A 27,354-nucleotide genomic window follows, 5' to 3' on the forward strand; every position below is an offset into this window, starting at 1 on the left:
TTGATGCGAAATAAATCACCTTGGTCATTCTTAGATTCATATGTTCATTCTACCTTGTAGACACTTTTGCCTCTCTCTCTTTCTCTCTCTTTTTCTCTCTCTCTTTCTTCATCTCTCTTTTTTATTTTTACTTCATCCTCTTTGCTTCTCTATCCTCTCTATTTCTTTTCTTAGCAGTTTCAAATACTCTGAATTCTTCTTACTAATCTATTATATGCAAATGACTGCAATTATGATTTCTTTTGTTCTACATCACTATTTCTTATTCAATTTTTATGTATTTGAACTGCTTTCTGTATATTACTTATAATATTCAATAAAATTATTGAACTCAAAAAAAAAAAAAAGAACATAAGAAGTTGCCTCCACTGGGTCAGACCAGAGGTCCATCGTGCCCAGCAGCCCGCACCCGCGGCGGCCCATCAGGCCCATAACCTGTAATGTGATCCTTCTCTAAGCCCTTTGATCCCTTTTATCCTTCTATCCATACTCCATCTAAAACCTATCTCTACCTCTATCTAAAACCTATCTCTACCTCTGTTGCTAATCATTGCAATAGATTTGCTTGCTTTTTAGTACAAATTAACTCACAATGTGGCTTGATAGGTTGCAAGAAAAAACACATTTCATCATCCACCCTCTGTAGTCATTCTCTTTTTTTCTTAATTTATTAACATTTCGATTTTTCAATCACTTCAATACATCCATGATAATGAAATTGCAGTAACTTTACAAAAAGGAAATAAAGAAACACCAGGAAAACATCTTTTCCAAACAGACCACAATACTTAAGAAATAAGATCCAAAATGCAAAGAAATAAATTATAAGGAAAAGCAAATTTACTTCCCTGGAAGCTTCCCCCACATGATTTTCTCAACTTGCTCAAGTAACTCATTGAAGGGTTATGCAGTTACCTTAGGGCTCCTTTTATCAAGCCACGCTAGCGGGATTAACGCGCACGACGTTTCATCACGCGTTAACCCCCGCGCTGGCCTAAAAACTACTGCCTGCTCAAGGGAGGCGGTAGCGGCTAGCGCGACCAGTGGTTTAGCACGCAGTATTACGCGCGTTAAACCACTAGCGCGGCTTGATAAAAGGAGCCCTTAATCTCTTCTACAGCCAAAAGAAAATCTAATAGCTGTTTTGGGTCAACAAAAGTAAAAGTTATACCCTCAAATAGTACTACACAGTTACAGGGAAATTTCAATACAAAATTGGCTCCCAACGCAATCACCCTTGGTCCATAAGCCAAGAATGACTGGTGCATTTTTTGTGTCTCTCTAGATAAATCAGGAAATATCCGAATATTTCATCCCATAAACTGCTGATTAATGTTGCGGAAATATAAACGTAGAACATTATTGCGATCCAGTTCCAGAGAAAATGTTACAATTAGAGTCAGTCTCTAGCTAACTGTTTTAAGAGATGATTCTAGGAAATCAGTTCTTCCCAAGGTCCCTGCCCCTCCCAGCTCATTTCCCAAAACATAATGGGCTAGATTCACTAACAAGAGCGACTCAATCGCTGTTGGCCGATTCTCTGACCGATTTTCCAACAGAGATTGATTCACTATTAAGTTTGCATGCAAATGATTTTCACGGAGGTGCAATTCATTTTGCATGCAAATCTACCGACTCAATCGCTCAGTGAGCGATTAACATAATGCAGAGCCCTAACAGTAATGACAGGGGAAGCAGCCTCCTGTTACTGTTGTCAGAGTTTCTGCTTTTTTTCTAACAGGACAGATGTTCTGTGCACTATCTGTCCTATTAGAAAATCTCCCATCCCCCGCTAGCACTCCCAAGCCACTGTTCCCCCCCCCACGAACCCCAAAAAGGTGGCAGGAGGGATGCCCACTTCCACCTGCCATGAAGGACCTCCACCCTCAAGGAAAACAGCAGGAGAGATGCCCACTCCCTCCTGCCACCAGAGGCCCCCCTCTCCGTACCTAGAAGTTGGGAGCAGGAGGTGCTGTGGTAGTAGAAAGTAAAACAGACTACCACAAAGAGATTGAGGGTCAACTGACTGATAGGAATATATATTATAAAACATGTCTAGATCCTACTAGAAGACTTATGGGTAAAATCAAAAGAATAGTGAAAGGTGGGAATGAATTGGGTTTTCTGACCAAAAGAGATATACAATATTTGATCAATGAAAATCCCATTACACCCATATTCTATACTCTCCCCAAAATCTATAAGGATAAAAGTAATCCTCCAGGCCACCCTATCATGTCCTCAAAGGGGTCAATGTTAGAACCGCTGTCGTGCTTTGTAAACTATTTTCTTAGTCCTTTGGTAGAGAAAACTCCATCTTATATTAGAAATACAGGTCATGTATTGAATTTATTAGCAGAGATACCAATAGAAGACTTCCCATTTATTATGGTTACTCTCGATATGGTGTCTCTCTATACCTCGATACCACAGAATGAAGCCATTGAAGTGGTAAGAAGTCTAGATGGAGAAAAAAAGCCCACATCAAGTGCCCACAGAATTTAAATAAATGAGATCAAAATTGATTTGAATATAGTTAAACACTGGGATGATTCTAAAAAGTTTTTTTTTTAAAAAAATTAATATATTAGTGTTTATAAAGTAATTGGATGAAATTGCGCATGCTTGGGTCTGTAAGAAGTTAGGATCACAAAATATTTTATTTTTTTTTATTTATAATATTTCTTTATTGAGCAAACCAGTACATACAGAACATAACAGAGTAAATGGACATCCATCAATCCAGAAAAAACCGCCCTACCGGGCATACAGAGAGCAAAGGTCATAAACACAACCACTGACAATTGAATATACCTTAAGATGAACTTATAGTAGTGTTGATTTTTAATAGTAGGGGTTTAAAAACTTTTAAAATAACTTCACGAGATTAGAGCAGACTGCGCATGGGTGTGATTAAATGCATTTGATGAAAACACGCATACCCAGGGTTGAAAAAAGCCAAGATCACCAAATATTTTTAGTATTGATGAGTTATTTTCCATATTGATTTCTGGACAATAGTATACACTTTTAGATCAGTTTATGTTAGTATAATTTTTTTAAAGGTAGGGGCTTAATATATTTTCAAAAATTCATGAGAATTTAAGTATATTGCACATGCACGTGATTAAGTTCACTGCGCATGTGCTAGAAGAAGGTAGTTTTAAAACTCGCTTGAAGCGAGGGTGCCCTCACAGTCAAATCTAGCCCTAAAGAAAGAATGGATGCTTGAGAATGTAAATTAAACTCCTGCTGTTTAAATATATTTCTGCTATGCTCTAGTTCAGGGCTGCCCAATTCCGGTCCTCGAGATCTACTGGCAGGCTAGGTTTTCAGGATATCCACAATGAATATGCATGAGAAAAATTTGCATACCATGAAGGCAGTGCAGGCAAATCTTTCTCATGCATATTCATTGTGGATATCCTGAAAACCTGGCCTGCCAGTAGATCCCAAGGACCGGCCTTGGACAGCCCTGCTCTAGTTAATTTAAGAAGAATATATACTGGACTTTGAAACTGCGAGTGCAGTTTTAATTATGCACGTTGAGAAGCGATTCTGGAGGCCACATTACCGTAAAGATGTACTTCGAGCTAAGTCAGTCCAGCGAATGGCCACTAGGATGGTCTCCGGACTCAAGGGTCTCTCATACGAGGAAAGACTGGGCAAGTTGCAGCTCTACTCTCTAGAGGAGCGCAGGGAGAGGGGTGACATGATTGAGACATTTAAGTACGTCACAGGTCGCGTCGAGGTGGAAAACAACATATTCTTTCCTAAGGGACCTTCAGTCACAAGGGGGCACCCGCTCAAGCTCAGAGGAGGGAGATTTGGTGGTGATACCAGGAAGTATTTCTTTACAGAGAGGGTGGTGGATCACTGGAACAAACTACCGGTGCAGGTGATCAAGGCCACTAGCGTGCTCGACTTTAAGAATAAATGGGACATCCACGTGGGATCTCTACGTGGGTCGAGCAGCACTCTGACTTAATGGGGTGGGACAGTAGAGTGGGCAGACTTGATGGGCTATAGCCCTTTTCTGCCGTCATCTTTCTATGTTTCTATGGTCTATGTTTCTATGTTTCTACAGGAGAGACGGACTGCATTTGAGCACGGCTGGGACGAGGATGCTGTCACGTAACATCCAGACCTGCATAGACATGACTTTAAACTGATAACAAGGGGAAAGCCAAGAGTCGATCTGACCTCGACACATCGGACCACAGTATCGAGCAAGGATACTGAAACAGGAAAGGAAGATAGTGGACTAGAGGCAAAATGGACACTTTATGGACATAAACCCAAGGATACAGTACAGGGACCCGAGAGGCAAGTAGAGCTAAAGAGCAAGACATGGAGGACACAGCCGGAACCAGAGGACTATCAAAGATCAAAGAAGCGGGCGGAGGACGGGATAGACACACCACAGGAGGTAGCCCGTGAGGAGACCAGCAGGAGCATCAAATCAAGAGTAGGCCCAAAAGAAAAGGTAACTAACTGGGACTTAAATTGCCTATATACAAACGCTAGGAGCCTAAGGACTAAAATGGGGGAGCTAGAAGTTATAGCCAGAAATAAGGACCTAGACATAATAGGAATCACAGAGACATGGTGGTCAGAGGACAACAAATGGGATGTGGCCCTGCCAGGGTACAAACTCTACAGGAGGGACAGGGCGCACAAGAAGGGGGGAGGAATAGCACTGTATATAAAGGACTACATTCCTTCATCCAGATCAAAAACAACAATAAGGGCAGACAGGCTGGAGTCACTATGGGTTAAGCTAACAGGAGGGGAAGGAGCTGACATCAAATTGGGACTTTACTATCGCCCACCAGGACAGTAAGAAGCAAACGACCTGGACCTGGAGGCCGAACTGAGGCAGGTGTGCAAAAGTGGAAGGGTGGTGGTTATGGGGGATTTCAACTATCCGGGAATAGATTGGGACACTGGGCACTCAAATTGCACGAGAGAAACTAAATTCATAGAGGTGATAAGAGACTGTTTCATGGAGCAGCTGGTCACAGAACCAACACGAGGGGATGCCACTCTAGACCTAATCCTCAACGGGCTAGAAGGACCCGCAAAGGAAGTGGTGGTACTAGCACCGTTAGGGAACAGCGATCACAACATGATCCAGTACAAATTAAACATGGGAACATCAAAGGTGAAAAGAACCACAACGACAGCACTCAACTTCAGAAAAGGAAACTACAATGACATGAGGAAAATGGTAGGTAAAAAGCTCAGCTACAGCTCAGGGAAGATGAAAACTGTAAAGGAAGCCTGTACACTGCTTAAAGGCACAGTGCTCGAGGCACAGGACCTGTGCGTCCCAAGGTTCAGGAAAGGGTGAAAAAAAAATCGAACTAGAAACCCAGCATGGATAACAACTGCAGTTAATAAGGCGATAAGCAACAAGAAATCATCCTTCAAGAAATGGAAAAAAGAACCAACAAAGGAGAACCAGGAAGAGCACAAAAGGGACCAGAAAGAATGCCATCGAGAGGTCAGGAAAGCAAAGAGAGAATATGAGGAAAGACTGGCAGGAGAAGCAAGAAACTTCAAACCCTTCTTCAAGTATGTCAAAGGGAAACAACCAGCCAGAGAGGAAGTGGGACCACTGGATGACGGAGACAGGAAAGGAGCGATAAAGGAGGAAAAAGAGATAGCTGACAGGTTAAACAAATTCTTCTCGTCAGTCTTCACCAGAGAGGACACATCCAATATCCCAGAACCCGAGGTGATTATAAATGGGGAACACGACGAAAAGCTGGTACAACTAGAGGTAAGCAAAGAGGATGTCCTCAGACAGATAGATAGACTGAAGAGCGACAAATCACCAGGCCCGGACAGCATCCACCCAAGGGTACTAAAAGAACTGAGAAACGAAATAGCAGAGACACTCCGCCAAATATGTAACCTCTCCCTAAAAACTGGGGAGATCCCAGAGGACTGGAAAATAGCAAATGTCACGCCCATCTTTAAGAAGGGATCAAGGGGTGACCCGGGAAACTACAGGCCTGTGAGCTTGACCTCGGTTCCGGGAAAGATGATGGAAGCAATAATAAAGGACACAATCTGTGAACACATAGAAAAAAATGGACAACTGAAGGCGAGCCAGTATGGCTTCTGCAAGGGAAGGTCGTGCCTCACAAACTTGCTTTACTTCTTCGAGGGAATAAACAACCAGATAGATAAGGGGGAATCCATAGACATCATTTACCTTGACTTCCAAAAAGCCTTCGACAAGGTACCTCACGAACGGCTATTAAAAAAGCTGTGGAACCACGGGGTGCAAGGGGATATCTACCGATGGATCAAACACTGGTTGGCAGGCAGGAAACAGAGGGTTGGAGTAAAGGGCCAATATTCAGACTGGCAATGGGTCACGAGCGGAGTTCCACAGGGGTCGGTGCTGGGACCTCTATTGTTTAATATATTTATTGACGATCTGGAGACCGGGACAAAATGTGAGGTTATCAAATTTGCTGATGACACCAAACTCTGCAGCAGGGTTAGGAACACGGAAGACTGTGAAAACCTGCAAAGGGACCTAATGAGACTGGTAGACTGGGCAAATAAGTGGCAAATGAGTTTTAACGTAGAGAAATGCAAAGTCATGCATGTAGGGAAAAAGAACCCGATGTTCAGCTACAAAATGGGGGGAACACGGCTAGGGGTGAGTAACCTTGAAAGGGATCTGGGGGTGATGGTTGACACATCACTGAAACCATCGGCGCAGTGTGCGACAGCCTCAAAAAAAGCAAACAGAATGCTGGGCATCATCAAAAAGGGTATCACAACCAGGACAAAGGAAGTCACCATGCCGCTGTTTCGCGCAATGGTGCGCCCGCACCTGGAGTACTGTGTTCAATACTGGTCGCCGTACCTCAAAAAGGATATGGCGGTACTCGAGGGAGTGCAGAGGAGGGCGACTAAACTGATAAAAGGTATGGAAAATTTCTCATACGCTGACAGGTTAAAAACGCTGGGGCTGTTCTCTCTGGAGAAGAGGAGACTTAGAGGGGACATGATAGAAACCTTCAAAATCCTAAAGGGCATAGAGAAAGTGAATAAGAACAGATTCTTCAAACTGTGGGGAGCCACAAGCACTAGGGGTCACTCGGAGAAATTGAAAGGGGACAGGTTTAGAACAAATGCTAGGAAGTTCTTTTTTACCCAGAGGGTGGTGGACACATGGAACAAGCTTCCAGAGGACGTGATAAGCCAGAACTCTGTACAGGGGTTCAAGAAAGGTTTGGATAGGTTCCTGGAGGATAAGGGGATAGAGGGGTACAGATAGAACTTGAGGTAGGTTATGGAAATGGTCAGTAACCACTTCACAGGTCGCGGACCTGATGGGCCGCTGCGGGAGCGGACCGCTGGGCAGGATGGACCTCTGGTCTGACCCAGTGGAGGCAACTTCTTATGTTCTTATGTTCTATGATATTAACTCTGCGCTAAAATTAAACTGCGCGTGTGCAAGATGTAATGCTCTACACATGTGCAAGATAAGGAAAGTTTTAAACCATGATAAAAGAGTTTTTAAAGTTTTCTTTAGTTAGAGGATGGTGATCAATGTTCAAAATTGTAGGTAGAATTTGGTTAGATATGAATAGTCTTTTTATACACTAGGAATCCCTCTCAATGTTTATTTAAATCCTGTGCGTGATTTAAATCTTGTGTACCATCCACTGAACATTAGATTTTACCAACTGCGTATGAGTGAAAACGCTGATTTTGGAACATGCTTTAATCGAGCTCTTTAGTTAAATGGAGCCCCGTATTAGGGAAGCATGGTGTAGAATGTTGATTCAACTTTAGTTGATATAAAATGCTGATTTAACTTCAGTGGATGTGATAATCTGATTATATCTTATCGTGTTTTATGGTATGTTAATCAGATCCTAGGTGATATATGAGGGACTAACAGTGTATATATATACAATGCCATGATTTTAATATGAGTTTGATCAAGGAATGAGTTTTCTTTGAACTATAATTGAAAAAGTGTGTTGGTAATAAATTAACTGTAGTTCTATATTTTTTGATCACATTTATAATTGGCCATATAATTTCAATATATTAGATAATGGATTAGTATATTATGAATTTAAAATTTTTTTTAGAACAATGGTTCATAAAATTTTAATACATAATACATATTATGAATTATATGGAATTAATTATTTAATATGAAATTATAAGTGTAATAATAATAATAATTAATTTTCTTGTATACCGCCCTGCCAATAGTTCTAGGCAGTTCACATAATATATTTGATAAATTCACTTGGGGCTTTAACAAAGTTTGAGTATGTTAGTGATGTATGTTGTAAAGTGGTTGAAATATGTCCTTTTTAATTGTATGCAGAGCTCCTATAGAACCTTTGATAAAGCCATTATTTGGCGAAACGGGTACCGTCGGGCTGGCTAGTAATGCTGCATAATAAATATAAGTGACGAAACTTACTGTGATAATTTTCTTTGAAATTTATTTATAAACCAAATGAGTAGCAGTAAGATTTTCACATAACATCAAGAAGGAGGTGGCTATAAGGGCAGTGGTGTACCAAGGGGGGCGCGGGGGGGCGATGCGCCCCGGGTGCCAGCCCTAAGGGGGTGCTCCCAGCCTTGCCATTCAGTCCCCCCCCACCCCCGAAGGACCGCTCGCCCCACTGACCTTCCTGCACCACCTGTGAAGCAGCCCGCAGCAGGATCGCGAAGTCAGCGTCAGCGATCCCTGCGCTGCTTAGACGCTGCTTCCTGCGCCACGATCCCGCCCCTCCTCTGACATCAGAGGAGGGGCGGGACCGTGGCGCAGGAAGCAGCGCAGGGATCGCTGACGTTGACTTCGCGATCCTGCTGCGGCTGCTTCATAGGTTGTGCGGGGAGGCCAGGGGGGCGAGCGGTCCTTCGGGGTGGGTCGGGGCATCAGGCCTTCAGGGTGGGGTGGGCGGGCAGGCAAGCAGGCTTTCAAGGGGGAGGGGGGTGACAGGCAGGCAGGCAGGCCTTCAAGGGGGGACAGGCCTTTGGGGGGGGTGCAGACCTTCAAGGGGTGCAGGCCTTCATGGGGGGGCAGGCAGGCCTTCAGGGGGGTGCAGGCCTTCGGGGGGGGATGTAGGCCTTTGGGGGGGTGCAGACCTTCAAGGGGGTGCAGGCCTTCAAGGGGGGGGGGACAGGCCTTCAAGGGGGGAAAGGCAGGCAGGCCTTCAAGGGGGGGGGACAGGCCTACAAGGGGGGGACAGGCCTACAAGGGGGGGGGACAGGCCTTCAAGGGGGGGACAGGCCTTCGGGGGGGTGCAGACCTTCAAGGGAGTGCAGGCCTTCAAGGGGGGGTGCAGGCCTTCAAGGGGGGGGTGCAGGCCTTCAAGGGGGAGACAGGCCTTCAAGGGGGGGAAAGGCAGGCAGGCAGGCCTTCAAGGGGGGACAGGCCTTCAAGGGGGGCAGGCCTACAAGGGGGGGACAGGCCTACAAGGGGGTGGGACAGGCCTTCAAGGGGGGACAGGCCTTCGGGGGGTGCAGACCTTCAAGGGAGTGCAGACCTTCAAGGGGGGGACAGGCAGGCAGGCCTTCAAGGGGGGGACAGGCCTACAAGGGGATGGGACAGGCCTTCAAGGGGGGTGCAGGTCTTCAAGGGGGGACAGGCAGACCTTTAAGGGGGGGACAGGCCTTTGGGGGGGACCATGATTTAGAAGTACACGGAGGGAAGGGGGTGTTCAAAGAGACGTGCATATGCCAAACTTTGGGGGGGGGGGAAGAAATAATGGGTCTGAAAATAGAGGAGAGGGAGAGAGATGATGGACCATGGGATTTAGGGAGGGAAGGAACAGAAAGGGAGAGAAATTGGACACAAGGGATGGTGTGGAGGAGGGATAGAGATACTGGATAGGAGGGTAATTAGGAAAAGAAAGGGAGAGATGGTGGACTCTGGGGTGGTGGGGAAGGAGGGAGAGATGCCGGATGAAAGGGTATTTAAGAAAAGGTGGATCTGTGGAGGGAAATGAAAAAAAGGAAAGATACCAGACTTCCTGGGAAGGGAAGGGAAATGGAAAGGGAGGACAGAGTTGGCAGATGGATGGTTAGCATGCAGAAAGAAGGAGACCCTGGCAAGCAAGTTATCAGAAGAAAACCAGAGCCTTGGACCAACAAGATTTGAAATATAACCAGACAACAAAAGGTAGAAAAATTAATTTTATTTTCTGTTTTGTGATTATAATATGTCAGATTTGAAATGTGTATCCTGCCAGAGCTGGTGTTGGACTGCAAACGTGAGCTAGGATTTAACAGAGAGAGGAAAAATCCTTTTTGTTTCTTTATTTTATTTACTCCACAGCGCCAGTGTGGTTAGGAGAAGCCAAAGGGGGTGAAAAAGCTATAAAACCCACCAGGAGTTTTGAATAAAATCACCCAACTGGGCAGGAAAATCGAATTGAAAAACCAATTCAATAGGGCTGAATCGAATCAAAAATTTTTTTCCTGTATCTGGCAGCATTAGTTTGTGCTACTGTCTTAGACTTTAGGACCTGGGATTGGGGAGAGATGGCATCCTCAGTACTTTATAATGCAAGTGAAACGAGGATTTGGTCAGACTTTTGAAGGGTCTGCAGAAAAAAAATATTGTATAGGCCGGGGACATGAGACAGCAGGAAATGGGAACTTTTCTTCCTTCTATTTTTGTGAATGGAAAGGCTGAGGATGTCAGAGAGTTCAGTTAAAATATGTGCTTTATAAGAAAATATAATAATGTGTTTTATAAAGTTTATAGCATAGCTGGCCTACCAAGTGAGGTGTTCCTAGTGGTGATGGTGGCAGTGTGTCAATGTGTTGAGAGGAAGAGGTGGTCTGGGAAATTCTGCTGAGCAAACTCCGGGCCCATTTCCACCCCCCAGTTAGTCCACTCCACTCAACTGGTTCACACACTAAGTGGGACTTTGGGTGTTGTTTTGGGATCTCTTCCAGTGGTTTATCTCCTTCTGGTCCAAGGAAGGAAACTTTGTTATCCTTAGCATTGACCTACAGAATATGTTTGTAACAGCGCTGCTTGTGTGGCATTAGGCTATGTAGTGATTGAAAGAAAAAAACAGACCTTTGCACATTTTTGCACTATATGGTGGGTGTATGAGGAGATTCACATTTCCTGCACAGCTAAGTCCATGTGAAGTTACCTTGTGCTGTATTTGACATCTAGCAAGGTCTCTGTTTGAAAGGAAAGATCTAAACTTAAAAATGAAGTGGCCATAAGTTATGGTAAAAGCAGATAGTGTAGCTGGTTTTAAGAAAGATTTGGACAAATTCCTGGAGGAAAAGTCCATAATCTGTTATTAAGACATGGGGGAAGTGTCTGCTTGCCCTGGATCGGAAGCATGGAATGTTGCTACTCTTTGGGTTTTGACCAGGTATTAGTATCCTGGATTGGCTACCATGAGAATGGGCTACTGGGCATGATGGACCATTGGTCTGACCCAGTTAGGCTATTCTTATGTTATGTTCTCATCTGTAGGGGCCTTTGTTTTCACTTCTTATTTTAATGTATTTTTTTTCTGGGAACTTATCAGTGTTTTTTATAATGGGAACAAAAATGGAAGAGAATTAATGTGTGTGGGATGAGGGGGTAACTAATTTCTTCAGCTAAATAATTCAATCCACTTCAAACAGACATAGGAGAACTCACACACCATTCACACACCCTCCAACCAAAAACGTCAAAAGAAAAAAACTGTTCGACAACCTTCTAGCCATTCGAGCTGCAACACTCGACCCCCAACTCTACAACCAATTGACATCGACCACAGACTGCAAAACCTTCAAAAAGAAATAAAAACCCTTCTATTCAAAAAACACATAAAACCGAACTAACACAATCAGAACTGTCCCAAGCATCACCTGCAACTACTCCATATGTACTTCTGATGTCATGACAATTCAGACATAATTTATGTTATGTTATGTTTGGAATATAAGAAAATTTTCACTGCCTGTTTCTATTCTGACCATTTATTCTGTTTCATGGTCATTACAAAAAATATTTTTTTACATAGGGGGGGGTGTCAAAAAATGATGGGCCCCGGGTGCCACATACCCTAGGTACGCCACTGTATAAGGGTTAAGGATTAAGATTGAACCCTTTACAATTTTAACATCAGATTTATATATGCTGCCCCCTCCTGTATAGAGTTCACTCTGAAGTGGGTTTAACCCATATTTGTGGAAGGTTCCATTTAACCTCACTTCATCATCTTCTTTATTCTGGTAACAACATGCACCCATGCTAACACCCTTTCAGCTGCTACCTTGACCTTTTTTTTTTTTTTTTTTTTTGGTTGTTTAACTGTTTATTAAATTTTTAGAAAAAAACAAAAAAACAACTAACATAAAGTGCAGACAAACTACATAATAATAATATCACCTAAGCATAAGAACATAAGCAATGCCTCTGCTGGGTCAGACTTGAGGTCCATCGTGCCCAGCAGTCCACTCATGCGGCAGCCCAACAGGTCCAGGACCTGTGCAGTAATCCTCTATCTATACCCCTCTATCCCCTTTTCCAGCAGGAAATTGTCCAATCTTTTCTTGAACCCCAGTACCGTACTTTGCCCTATTACGCTCTCTGGAAGCGCATTCCAGGTGTCCACCACAAGTTGGGTAAAGAAAAACTTCCTAGCATTCATTTTTAATCTATCCCCTTTCAACTTTTCCGAATGCCCTCTTGTTCTTTTATTATTCAAAAGTTTGAAGAATCTGTCCCTCTCCACTCTCTCTATGCCCTTAATGATCTTGTAAGTCTCTATCATATCCCCTCTAAGTCTCCTCTTCTCCAGGGAAAAGAGACCCAGTTTCTCCAATCTCTCAGCGTATGAAAGGTTTTCCATACCTTTTATCAAACGTGTCGCTCTCCTCTGAACCCTCTCAAGTAACGCCATGTCCTTCTTAAGGTACGGCGACCAATATTGGACACAGTACTCCAGATGCGGACACACCATCACCCGATACAATGGCAGGATAACTTCTTTAGTTCTGATTGATTATGCCTAGCATTCTATTTGCCTTCTTAGCGGCCACTGCGCACTGTGCTGTCGGCTTCATTGTCATGTCCAACACTTTTATACTATGTCATGTCCAGCACTTTTATACTATGTAAATATAAACAAAGCAAGAAGAAATAAATCCCTCCCTCCCTCCCTCCCTAACTGGAAGTGTATAAGAAATGAAATATGGTATTAATAAACATCATACCTTCAAATTAAAAAATGTTTTACATAAGCATCTAATGGACCCCAAATTTCCTTGAATTTTCAGATTTCACCCTTTCGTTCTGCCAATATTTTCTCAAATTTATAGTATATACATAGGGTTTCCCACCAGAATGGTACATTTAATCTATCCTATTGCTTCCAATTCCTTATTATCATTTGCAATGCGACTCCAGTCATAATCAGGAGGAGTTTATCCATTTGTCTTTTAAGTGGACTCTTATTCATAATTGAAGTTCCAAACAATATTATTCCGTAAGACAATGGTATGGGAACTTCAAGTTATTTATAATATATTAGGAAAGTTATCAAGTGCAGGGAGGGAAGAGCAACGGATTATCCGTCCATACCATTGAACAGCCAAGCTCCGCCCCCCTACCTTGACATTTTTGAACTTTTCTTCAATGATACATCAGAGGTGAAGGCAATTTCAGTCACTCTAAAAGACTTCTTGTAAATGGATTGAGTGAACTTGGATACTAATTTTACTGTTAACGCTTCTTGATGTGTAGCACTTTGATCTGCAGAAAGTTGTCTGATAAATAAATAATAGTAAAAAGTGAAAAATCAAAGCAGCATTTTACTTTCAAAAGCCTCTGCCCTTATACTTTTGCAGATTGAAAGGTTCTGTTATGCATTTCTGCACGTATACATGACCTGTGCACAATCAGAGCATATTTTAACTGTAGCTATATTTCACGATGTTCAGCATTTTAGGTCTGATTCTGAGACTAAGCATTCAATCATGGATTTCCTTTTGATACAAAGTTATGAGCATTATTTCTTATACTGAAAAATAATTTCTTTGGAAGTAAAAAAAAAAAACTAGGGGAATGTTGAGTCTCAGTATAAATTTGCCTTTTAAAACATGCATTTTGCAGGATATTCATCAACTAATTTTTACTATATAATCTTCCCAACTGAGGAAACAAATCCTTTGTAGCTTAATGGCTGGAACAGTGTGCTGAGCAGCAGGAAAGTCTGAGTTCAAATCTCACTCTGGCTCCTTGTGATTTTGAGCAACTCAGTTAACCATCCATTACCTCAGGTTACAGGCCTTCCATGGCCTGGATAATATCTACTGTACCTTGTGACCAAACAGACTCTGTGCCTACTTTGGTCCCCTTTAAAAACCAAAAGAAATCCAGTATGGGTTAAGAAAAGTCCACCAAAAGCCCAGCTCACATTCCCGGTCTGATTTGGCTGCCTATCCTAAGTCCATCCCAGAGCAAGGTGACATGAATGATAGTGAGGATGAAAATAATGCCCTGTATTTAGGCAGTTCAGCATTCTGCAGAATGACCACAGGGGGAGCCCAAGTGAGCCAAATCCCAAGTCAGGTACAGGTAGGTTTGGGCGAGGTTCACACACTTATAAGCAGAGAACTTTCGTTTCACAGAGGGAAGCAGAGGAGAAAGACTTCCTGGGGAGTGAACTCAGGTCTGGGCATGATAATGATCAGGAAAACCTGGAAGAACCCATGGAGATTACAGCTCAGCTTCCTGCAGGAGAGGGGGAAATTAAAGTCCATGGATGTGTGTTGAATTGGGACAACTGATTGTTTTGCCTTTTGACAAGGATCCTACCTAAAGTCGTAAGTGAGTATTTCTTTTTTGTCTAAAATATATGAACTGTATCTTGGAGGGTTGTTTTTTTTTTTGTTTTTTTACTAAGTCCACTGATATTGAAATGGGAAAAGTAAAGGACAGCTATTGCAGTGTTTGCTACACATATTGGGGGATGGGCACAGACTTGTGCTGAAGAAGAAACAATTTGTGTTTCTGAAGTGCAAAGTTGTTGTTGTTGTTTTTTTTGCTGGGGTGTTGTTTGTTTGGTTGGTTTTTTTTGGGGGGGGGGGCTCAATAGGACACTGAGGATTGGTTTGGGATGAGTCTGCTATTATACCCTTGGATGGATTCATGGAAGCTTAGGAAGCCATTGTAAGCAGACTCAGCAGTCTTCCCTGCCCAGCTCTCAGGAGCTAGAAGCTCATGCTGTTTGAAATCAGAGTCAATTAAATGGACATTATGAGGCAATAATAATGAACTGAGCTAATGGACATTTTTTTCCAATTGAGAGTCTGAAGCCAGCATATTTTGGTTGTATGAAACGCCTGGGCTCAAGAGTGGGCTTAGGAGTGGGCTTTTGCCTAAACTAAAGCATATCCCTAGTGAACTGTGTTTGTGCTTATTTATGCCTTTGGAAATGTTGCACGTATTTTTCTTTGCCTGACTGCAATGTTGCTCATTCCTGTCTGCGTTGAAGAATAAAGACACAATACCAGTTGATCCTCAAGACTGTTTAATTCAGTAGTGTGCACTGAGAGTGAACTTTATAAACTGGGTTTTGGCAATAGTTCACTGATAAGATCACTTTAGGGCTTTCCTCCAATTGGGAAGCACACCAGACTGTTGTTTGCCGCCTGACAGAGTCGCCGCCACACAGCCCGCAGGCCCTTCGGCGACAACCTGAATATACAGTAACTCTCCTTGAGCTATTAGTGAAAAGGTGTAAGCTAAATACAAAAAATTAAATTTTAGAGTGAAACATAGGGTTGTGCACAGAATATTGTGCAGTAACTAACCATGCCAAAGTCAAGGTGCTTACCTGAAATGTAAGCATGATTAAGGGTGGAGAATAGACATAATTGACTTAGGGCTCCTTTTTACAAAGGTGCGCTAGCGGTTTTAGCGCGCGCTTAGCACGTACTAAAATGACATGCACGCTAGCCGCTACCGCCTCCTTTTAAGCAGGCGGTAGTTATTCAGCTAGCGTGCGCTAATCTTGTGCGTGCACTAAAAATGCTAGCGCACCTTCGTAAAAGAAGCCCTTAGTTTTCACTAGGCATCTGTGTTAGGCACCAGTGAATTAGGCCAGGAAAACCCTGGCCTAATATATTGGCGCCTACCACATGGACGCCTAGCGATAACTAATCCACAACTAGGCACCACTAAATTCTGTACATGTAAGTGGTGCCTAGCGGTTGATTGACAACTGCATTGACTTTTGCCTCAAGTTAGGTGCAGTTAGACGCCGTTTACAGAATCAGGCTCTGTGTTCCTATGGAGCTTCAAAAAGCTGCAAACTGCAATGCACATTTCACATTTTACAGTAACATAGTAATGGTCCATCCAGTCTACCCTGTAATCACATGCATTACAATTTCATGATTAAAATAAAATGTCTTTTTTCTTTGTTATTTCTGAGCCATAGACCTTAGAAGTCTACCCTGTACTGTCCTTAGGTTCCAACTACTGGAGTTGCCATGGAAGATCATTCCAGCCTATCCAAACCATCTCCTTTCCTGGATTTGGACTGTGAAAGTTTGCTCATATATATTCTAATTAGCGATCTGAGTAGTAGGCTAGTTCAGTAAAGGCTGCTAACAGTGATGGAAGGACTTGTGTGCATTGAACTAAATAATTATTTAGATCAATTTTCAATCTTACATCCTTGCCAATCAGGGTTCTATTCACTTTATAGCATAGAGACAGAACTAGTATCCTTACTGGACTACCTATACCAACTGTTCAGTGTAGGTAAGTGCCTTGATCCTGCAATTCGATCTAAGTAGTGCGTTTGATCTTGTTGATCATGAAATTTTGCTTATAAGTCTTGATGCAATTGGAATGATATGTTTTGAATTGATTTAGAACAAAAACAAAGAAATTGACTCTGGATAATCCACAGAGAATAAAGAGTCCAAGAGAAGAACACAAAGGCATTTGGGCTGCTTGAAGAAAGAGAAAGGAGGAAATGGAGAGAGACCATAGGGAAGAACAAATGTGAGCACATTTTTTGAATAACAGAATATTTATTTATTTATTTTAGAATTTCTATACCGTTTAAAACTAAACGGTTTTACATGATTTACATACATAAAATTGTAAAAAACATGATTAAACGAACAAACAAATAATCCTCAGGAAACATATCCATAAAATAATCCTAAAAACTTATTCAAAGAGTCATGAATGATTCTGCAATCAACAACACTAAAAAAGTATTGGCTAGAAAAAGGTGTCTACAAACAATTGGGTATAAGGATAAGAAGCTGGGGGGAGCATATTACCAAAATTATACACTAACAATCCACTTTCTTCTATCGGGGGGGGGGGGGGTAGGGGTGTGGGTGTGTATCTGTAAATGACACAGCAACCACAACTTATAAGTGGGGAAAAAAAGAGAGCCCACAATTAATTAAGGAGCCTTGCATTCGGCACATAGCTGTTACCAAGCATGCTCATAATCATCATCGGTCTCAAAGAAAATAAAAGCCCTCCACTTACAAACTCAGAAGTTACTACAGTGCACCCAACAATAGGAACAGGCAAGTTCCACCCACACCTCAACCCCCCTCCCCACAAAAAAAACTCTCCAAAAACAAACAAGTACTTATCTTCTAAACCAGTGATAGGGAACTCCGGTCCTCAAGAGCCGTATTCCAGTCGGGTTTTCAGGATTTCCTCAATGAATATGCATGAGATCTATTTGCATGCCCTGCTTTCAATGCATATTCATTGGGGAAATCCTGAAAATCCGACTGGAATCCAGCTCTTGAGGACCGGAGTTCCCTACCCCTGTTCTAAACTCTGCTCACACAACATTCAAATTAAAAGTTTGGGAGTTATTACTGGCTCATTATTGAATATTTGAGAGTCCTATTGTGGGGTGGATGGTAACAGCCTCCCAGTTTGTAAGTGGAAGGTTTTTTTTCTTTGACACTGATGATGATTATGAGCATGCTTGGTGACAGCTATGTGCTGAATGCAAGGCTCCTTGATTAAGGGCTCCTTTTACAAAGGTGCGTTAGGGCCTTAATGCACGGAATAGCGTGCGCAAAAATGCCGCATGCACTAGCTGCTACTGCCTTCTCTTGAGCAGGTAGTAGTTTTTCAGGTAGCGTGCGCTAATCCGGTGCATGCGCTAAAAATGCTAGCGCACCTTTGTAAAAGGAGCCCTAAATGTGGGGTCTCTTTTTTTTTTTTTTTTCTCCACTTATAAGTTGTGGCTGCTATGTCGTTCCCCCGATAGAAAAGAATTGATTGTTAGCATATAATTTTGATATTTTTCTACTTTGCCTTGTGGTTTTACCGCCATTCCCTGGTGCTGGGCTACAGTAAACTGACATATAGCAGAACTCTAAACACCTATGGAGAATGGCAAGGTCGAAGGTGTTTGACATACCACAGCTGTATGTTTTAAATTTAAGCCTATTATAATGAGGATGCTATCTATTAAATGGCCACTGGATGGCACTGTTCAACTTACAGGTTTAGTCAGTTAATGCTCATACTCCTAAAACTGAGCACGTCTAACCCTTCATTCTCAGAACAGAGTATTTGGTTTGTAGATTTCCCCAGTATGAATCATGTTTTCCTGATAAGTCATGGTGATTTTCTAGGGTGACACATCTTAGGCCAGGTTAGTTCAATCTGGAGTCTTTCAGGGCTCTTCACTTCCTCCAGTCCTATTTTCCGTTCTTATTCATGATCAAGGGGATTTGATTCAGGGACATAGCTTCTCTCTATTCTCTTGTGCTGATGATTTTCAGTTATTTTTTCCCAAAATAGATTTCCTGATAACCATGGTGCCACTATTAAGCCCATGGTGATCATCAGTATTTTTTAAAATGCCGGCCATCTTGAGGAAAAAATGGATATTCAGCACCGGTATCCAAATATTAGCCAGTGCTGAACATCTAGGAATCAGCACTGACCAGTAAAGCTAGAGGTTATCTAGTTATCAACAATATTCAGACCACTAGGCTGCTAGGATCCAAGATGGCTGCTTCGAGTCAGACGCGCTGAGCTGCTCGAGTCGGGCTTGCTCATAAACCACAAATTTTTTCACAACTGAACTCTGGAAAGGGTTTTTGATTACTTACAATTATGCCCAAGAGAAGAGGACGGAGAGCTGCTGCTGTCTCGCGGCGTCCCGAGGTTCCCTCTCTGGGCAATATCGAGCGGCTCTTGAGGCGAGTCCAGGAGGTTTCTCGAGCGTCGGAAGGCGGCCCGCTGAGGACACAGGGAGGCGAACCCGTAGTTGTTCCTCCAGGGCATGGAAGCCCCGATGTAAGGGAGCCGCCCCCACACTCTCAGGTTACCAGTTCTCCCAGGGGTGGGGAAACCCCGGAGTTGGAGGTGTTCTCTCCATTAGAGGCAAGTGTAAATCTGGGAGAAGGTTTGGAGCTTGGGGCTCATGCTCAAGGAGCCCTAACAAATCTACCTGAAGAGAATCCAGCTTTACAAGGGGGTGAAATCCAAGAGACAGGCCCTGAAGATTCTTTACAGAATGGTGAGCACTCTACTATTTTACAAGCTTCAATTTCTTTGGTAAAACCTGAAGTTGTAACCTTAGATTCACTATGGGACTTAATGGCTGGTTTTGTAAAGCTCACTACGCCTAAATTTCAATATTTGGAAGGGAAAATTACAGAACATACAAAAGAATTTAAAGATTTAAGAAAAGAACTGTCTGACTCAGATAAAACCATTCAGAAAATTGAAAAGGAAATAATTACATCAAAACAACTTCAAGAGACTTTAATTAAAGACAATACTAACTTGAGAAGGAAAGTTGAAATGCTTGAGAATAATTCTCATAGTAATAACTTAAGGTTAATTAACTTTTCTAAATTAGAAATGGTAAATCCAAGAGAAATGCTTAAGAGATACTTGATGGAAATTTTAGAAGTATCAGAAGAAATGTTACCACCATTCTCACGTGTTTATTATTTGCCTATGAAAGTTTCTGTAAATCAACAAAAAGAATTGGCCCAACAAACTTTAAATGTTTCAGAATTATTGGAGACATCTGATAAAGACTTGGCATCACCAGCAACTTTGATTCTAACTGTGGCGCTTCCGTTAGATAAAACATGGTTATTAAGATTTTACTTTAAAAATAGACAAAAAATTTTTCTTGGTTGTAAAGTACAGATGTTCCCTGATCTTACAAGGGAGACACAGAAGCATCGCCGTAAATTTCTTCTTTTGAAACCTGGGGTTACTTCTCTGGGGGCAACTTTTTATTTGAGACACCCATGTAAATGTATAGTGTGTTACCGTTCTGTTAAATATGTATTCTTTGAACCATCTCAATTGACAACTTTTGTAGCTACGTCTCGTTTGGATGGAGAATCATCTTGAACCCTAATATAATTAAGAAACCTCATTTCTCAGTGCTTCTGCTTTGAACATCTTGCAAAAATAATTTCTATAATTTTAATTTTTCGCTAATTTAAAATCTTGGATCCTTTAGGAGGACTTGAGCTTAAATAGTTAAATAATGTTTTCTTATTGGATGTTTAATTTCTTCATGATTATTTTGTTGTTATGACTATTGCTTTCTGTACAAGTGCTTAGCTTGATTTAAATTGAAAATTAATAAAGAAATAAAATTTTTTAAAAAAATAAAATAAAATATTCAGACCACTAACTTTATCTGTTTAGCTATTGTGTTAATCTGAATATCTCTGCTGGATAACCTCTAGCTGTGCTCAAATTGTCCACAGACCTCCCTAGCACTATCCAGATAGTGCTGAGGCAGTCAGAGGGAATATTTGATGGCGCTTTATGGTTAGAACTGTTAAATCTAATCCTAACTTCTGCATTACAATTTTCCAGAACAGGTTCAAGGCGATTTACAAGCAAAGAGCCCAATACTGTACGAGGAGCCGCTGAAAAGTTCTCAGCCGAACCAAGAAGAGATTATGTGGAGCTATGAAACTTAAAAGTTATTCCACACTTTTCTTGACACTTTTTTTGTTTCAATGAAATGAAACAAAACAATGTCAAGAAAAATGTGGAATAACTTGTAAATTTCATGGTTCCACATCATTCTCTTCTTGGTTAGGCTGAGAACTTTTCAGCGCCCCCTCGTACATGAGGAATTACATATCTAATCTAATCTAATCCTTAGGTTTGTATACCGCATCATCTCCATGTTTGTAGAGCTCGACGCGGTTTACAGTAGGAGAAATAGGAAGGAACTACAACAGAGGGTTAGAGGTAGAAGTGTGAAGAAAATTTAGAGGACTTGGGATGCCAAGATATAAGAGTTTCCTTGATTCCTAAGTTGAAGGGAGACTTACATTTTTTGAGAAAAGCCAGGTTTTCAGATGTTTGCGGAAAACTTGGAGAGAGCTCAAGTTCCGAAGAGGGGAGGTAAGGTTGTTCCAGAGCTCAGTGATTTTGAAGTGGAGGGAGGTCCCTAGCTTTCCTGTGTGGGAAATGCCTTTTAGCGAGGGGAAGGATAGTTTTAATTTGTGGGAGGATCTGGTGGTTTTAGGGTTTGAGGAATTCCAAGAAAGAGGGATAAAGGGAGGGAGGATACCATATAGGATTTTGAAAGTTAAACAGGCGCATTTATAGTGGACCCTGGCGATTATCGGAAGCCAGTGGAGCTTGGCCAGGAGCGGGGAGACATGGTCAAATTTACTTTTAGCGAAGATGAGCTTGGCCGTGGCATTCTGAATCTGTTGGAGTCTGTGGAGGTTTTTCTTAGTTAGGCTTAAGTAGATATCTATAAACAAGATAAATATATATTATAGTTGCGAATTACAAGCGATGAGACCCATATAGAACATGAGTAAATTACAAGTGGAGAACATGATAATGACATCTTATAGTTGTACTAGTGAGTACAGATATAGTTAAGAGGGCTTATAGATGTAATAATATGTGGATAAACTCAATGAAGAACTTGATAATTACTTCATACAGTTGTTTATGTTCTGCTGGCCTGCATATATCCACCAGATTATGAATAGCAACCCGCATGGTTCCTCAGTTATCATTCTCTTTGGAAACTATTAATTGGGGGAAAAAGCAAAATTGAATTTGGCTAAAACTGTCTAATAGGTTGGAAGGTGATTTGATTCTTTATCCAAGAAGAAAGTGAATATTGGGAAGATTTTCATCTGCAGTCACAAAGTAAAAGCTTGGGAGTCATTGTTGGCTCATTATTGAATATCTGGGGGCCATTTTACTAAGCAGTCCTTTAACATGGATCACCTTCTAAGTTATCCAACCCACACATAGATATCATCAATCTAGAAAAAAGGGGGTATGAAGGATAATTTAAACAATATTTGCTTTAAGAAAATTTTTTTACACATAAGTGTTCCACTTCTCTTTTATCATTGGTATACCACTTCTGTCAACCCACTATTTTTTTATATCATTCAAATGATGCCCTATTTTAATAGCAAAAGACTCACCCCCCAAGCAAATATATTGTATAGAATGTACAACTAAGGGCCTGTTTTACGAAGCTGCGCTAGCGGCTGCGCTGCGGAAATGGCCCCAAAGCCCATAGAGATTTAAAGGGCTTCGGAGCCATTGCCGGGCGGCTTCATAAAACAGGGAGTAAGTTATAGGCGATTATTATTAACAGTCTAGTATTTTAGCCCGTTACATTAACGGGTGCTAGAAGTCTGGCAGGCTCCCTTAGTCCCTTGCTCCCTTCCCCCTCCTTCCCTTCCCGCGGTCCCGACAAACCTGCTGACTCTAGCAGCGTCTGCAGCACTCTACACACGCTGCTTCGTGGCCTTCTACTGTCCTGATTTACTCTGGCACGTCCCTGATGACATCATCAGAGACGCGGCAGAGCAAATCAGGGCAGTAGAAGGCCCCGAAGCAGCGTGTGTAGAGTGCTACAGACGCTGCTAGAGTCGGCTGCAGACAGGTTTGGAGTCTGGACAACGGGAAGGGAAGGGGGAGGGCGGTCAGACGTCAGGAAGGGATGGGAGACCGCAAAAACTTACTGTTTTTTTGCCGCGAGAGAGCAGGGAGTCCAGCGCTGGCGGCCAGTCCTGCCGCGAGTGTAGTTAGGTGCAGGAAGGCTGGAGACTCGCACATGTGCTCTCCTGCCGCCACAGATATACACCTCACGGATCAGGGAAAACAGAACACGCAGGTAGGAGTGCACATGCGCGGCTAGGGTTTTATTATATAGGATAGAATAATAAATAAAGACAAGGTCTTTAATACCAGTATGCCACTAAAGAAGTGATAAGAAACTATGAAAAATGTGGCAAATTATATCCAATATCATATCGTTAATTAAAATTAGATCAGTTATTTATGAGAACATGCATAACAGTCATATATATGTATATTACCAACATTGTTTAAACAATTATATGATGTCATTAATAATAACTTAGACTTTGTCTTAATCAGCAGAACCAGGAAAAACAACAATGTCCAGAGACTCCAGATACCGGAGTAACAAAATTTAAGTTCAAGTTATTGACAAATACAGGTGATGTGAACTAGTATTATATAACTACTAGTGTAAGGGGGTTTAAAGAATATTCCTTGAATGCTTTAAGTATTTTGAAAGAGAGATGCCCAAAATAATTCATATTTCCATATCTTATGTTTACAAATCCACAGCAGTTTCTCCAAACCAGCTCTATACCAAACTTTGTCAAGCCACTCCCTTTGTGAAGGTCGAAGAGGATCTGCTTAGTTTTGTATTTAAAATTTACATTGGATTGGCCCAAACGTTTTTGCTCAAATTGAGGCCCAAATGCAGTTCTATGTGATTTCTTCCCACCCAATCTGGTGCCTGGTTGGCTATTCCTTCTGTGATGGATAAAATAGTAGATGAGAGGACGCTCTCTTTTTGAAATCGGCTTTCAGGTGAGATGAAAATGTAATCAAGTTATCAGTTAGACCTTTCAACTGCTTCACTTGCTAGATCTGTGTATCGCAATCTGTGTGCCAAGGTACACTAGTGTGCTGCAGCAGATTCCAGGTGTGCCACAAGATGCCCTAGGAGGAGAGGCATCGGTGCCAGCTGATTGCTTACAGGACGTGCCTCTTGCAGCGAGAGGCATGGCGCCCGTCCTCCTCTCTGAACCTCTCCCTCTCCAGCATGCCCCCCCTCCCACCCAACACCGGTGGTAATAGGAGGATCAGAGCCGCGGCTGGAGGACAACTGCACATGCACAGATGTTGAATGATGACATCACATAAGCATGTGACATCATCGTTTCAACGTCCGCGCACTTCCAGATATCCTCTAGCTGTGGCCCCGCATTTAGTATGCTGTGGTTTCAAAACATTTGCGGCACACTGTGCTAGATCATGATAGTCTTGGGTGATTAAGGGACCTGGAGATCTGAGTATAGTCTATCTCTTGTTCTGCTCATTCTTTGAGGCTCACTCTTTTGTTCTCTCGAAACTGCATCTGTTACACTGTAGTGTTTTCTCTGCTGCCTCTTGATCTATTTGACATATCCCCCCATTGTTCACTCTCACTCAGCCCTTAAATTGTAACTCATATCTATATACAGATAATATTCAATGTATGTCTTCTCTTGATCATGCTTCATCTGACATTTTCCTGTTAAATACCTGCTTGGAAATAATGGCTTGCTGGTGACTAAAGCTGTTTTTGCATTCACCTACATGCTGTATGAAGTAATGTGGTCAGACATCTTCCACTTCCAACGTTAACTCCAGCAGTTCATGGAATGCCATTGCACCGAAGGCTTCAGCTGGCACACTTGGTGTACCCTTAGATTCCCTGTTATCTTTAAATGTTAAAATTTTTTCGGTGATTAAAGCATCAGAGTGTAAAACATTGGCTGGGCTTAATGGATCTCAACCTCAAATTGCTTTTAACGCTGTGGTCCGCTCACATATAATGTACACTGCTGTAATTCTTTATATAATGGCATATCTGTAACGCCCCATAGGAAGCTTTAATTAATTCTCTCCCTCCCCTGCTCCCCAAGTTCTCTTTCCCTACCCTTCGCCCTGCCCACCTTACTTTTGTCCCTCATATTTTACCCGTTCCTCGCACACGCATTTTTATTGTATCTGTATTCGCTGACTGTAACTATTCGCTGATGCCCGCCCTTCTCTGTTGTAAACCATATTCGCTGATTCTTTGTTGTATCTGTATTCACTGATTGTAACTATTTTCTGATTGTCCAGCCCTTCTTTATTGTGAACCGCCTCAAACTACTATGGCTTTGGCGGTATATAAGAAATAAAATAATAATAATAATACTTCGATAGGTACATTAGAGTGTGAGCCCACCGGGACAGATAGGGACAAATGCTTGAGTACCTGAATATAAACCACTTAAGTTATAAGTGGTATATAAATAAATAAATTTTTTAAAAAAATACTTATGTACCCAAGAACATTTGATCATATTTTTCTGCTTTTGACCTCCCAACGCACCCCCAGTCAGCTATCATGTTAATCCCTTATTCACCTGCTAGGACTTTTTGTTCATCACAGCCTTTTTTGCTTTCAATCAGCTCTTATTCAAGGGTAATTTTTGAGATACATGTTGTTCAGCTTTTGTTACGCTTGTACCTTTCTTATGGAATACTTTCCTAATCTAAAAGCAGAATCTTTTAATAAAAAGCTTAAAAGGAATCGCAAGATTTGCATTTTTCTGAAGGTGAAGAGAGCACATGACTGGAATTTCTTTTCTTTTTTTTCCTTCTCCAGCTTTTAAAAACTATCCCCCTCTTCTACAAAACCGTGCTAGCAGTTTCGAGTGCGGGGAGCTGCGCTGAATGGCCCGTGCTGCTCCCGACCCTCATAGGAGCTCACTGAGCGTAGGGAGCAGCGCGGGCCATTCAGCGCGGCTCTCTGTGCTAAAAAACACTAGTGCGGTTTCGTAGAAGAGGGGGTATATCCGCCTGATATTCAAAGTGATTTAAATGGGTAGGATAGGCTCCTGTGCATTTAAATCACTTGGTTCTGCCTAAATGCTAGTATTCAGTGGCACTTAACTGGGCAGTGTCATTGAATATCAGATCTAACTTGTCATTTTGCCCTTCCAGTGCAGAACCCTTGACAGGTCACTGCAGCCATTTTGGTGTCACAATCACTAGAGACCTATAAAACCAAGGCCTACAGGTGTAACATGTACACTTATATGGCAGTATTTTGGACAAATACAAACTAACCTCCAATTATATGTGCCGAGTATATTGCCTTCTAGTCTCTGTCAAATGCAAACATTTTTCTGAAGGAGGAAAAGGGCCTCAAGAGCCGCGGAGAGCAAATGCTACACCACAGCTATGAAGGAAAGAGCTGTACAATAGAGAATGACACGGTGACAAAATTCATCACCGTTCCCGTCCCCGCGGGAAACCATCTTCATGTCATTCTTTAAGGAAAGAGGGAAGAATCAGAGTATGAATGGCCACAGTCACTGACCCACAAGCTTTGCTTTGAAGAATGCTGGTGTAGAAGGACTGAGGTTGAGATAGACACTACAGAATGACAGTCTCTGGTATCCAGAGCAGATATTGTGATGTCATAATGCCTCATTCCACCAGTGCCTAAGAGCCAATCACATCAGTGATGTCACAATGGCTTCATTATCCTTGGCTCACATAAGAATCACACAACCACTGACCTGCAAGCTTTGCTTTGAAGAAGGACTGAGGTTGAAATAGACACTAGAAAATGACATGGGATTATTTCCCGCGGTTATCCGTGGGGACGGGAACAGTGATGAATTTTGTCACTGTGTCATTCTCTACTGTACAACCTTACTGGCTCTCCTGCAACCCTCTATCATTGGCCATAAAAAACCTAAAAGCTAAACGTAGATTTTAAACGTCTTAACAAGCTGGTAAGCAACAATTGGACTTATTGAAAGCACCGAATCTGTGGGGACAGTGAGTAAGGACACACTTTGGCAGGATACAATCAGATAAGCATTTATTTATACTTTACTTGCTTACCTGCTTGTTAAGACGTTTAAAATCTACATTTAGATTTTCCTTTAAGGGCCTTCAAGATCAAAGATATTTAGCCTTGTATTATACTGGTAAACAGTGAGGTTCTTGCAGAAATGATATGATGTGATCTTGTTGCTTTCAAGCTTCTAACAGATATGCTGCGGCACAAACCCAGTGTCGAGTGCATTACAATAATCCAGCCTTGATGATACCTATTTCTTGAAAGAACTCTGTAGTCCAGGCTAACAAAATGTGCTCAAGCCCTAAACTTGAGTAAGACACAGGGTACAAGGGGCAAAAATTCCACAGAGAGGAAGAGAAGTAAATGCCAAATTTGGGCACATATATTTATGCCAGCCATAAACCTGGCA

General features: G+C 42.0%; 1 protein-coding gene and 1 long non-coding RNA gene across 10 annotated transcripts in view; one reads left to right on the forward strand and one right to left on the reverse strand.

Annotated features, from left to right (window-relative positions):
- MYPN (myopalladin) overlaps window positions 1-27,354 on the reverse strand; it is a 314,293-nt gene that overhangs the window by 160,831 nt on the left and 126,108 nt on the right. The window lies entirely within an intron of this gene.
- On the forward strand, window positions 14,645-25,203 carry LOC117359273. Of its 2 annotated transcripts, none has more exons than XR_004539196.1 (4): window positions 14,645-14,851; window positions 16,907-17,038; window positions 23,441-23,522; window positions 23,657-25,203. It is a non-coding gene; the product is annotated as an uncharacterized LOC117359273 (long non-coding RNA). The 2 variants fall into 2 exon arrangements; XR_004539197.1 differs by having other exon boundaries at window positions 23,444-23,522.

This window comes from Geotrypetes seraphini, chromosome 4 (genome assembly GCF_902459505.1).
Source record: "Geotrypetes seraphini chromosome 4, aGeoSer1.1, whole genome shotgun sequence".
In the NCBI taxonomy this organism is placed as follows: Eukaryota; Metazoa; Chordata; class Amphibia; order Gymnophiona; family Dermophiidae; genus Geotrypetes; species Geotrypetes seraphini.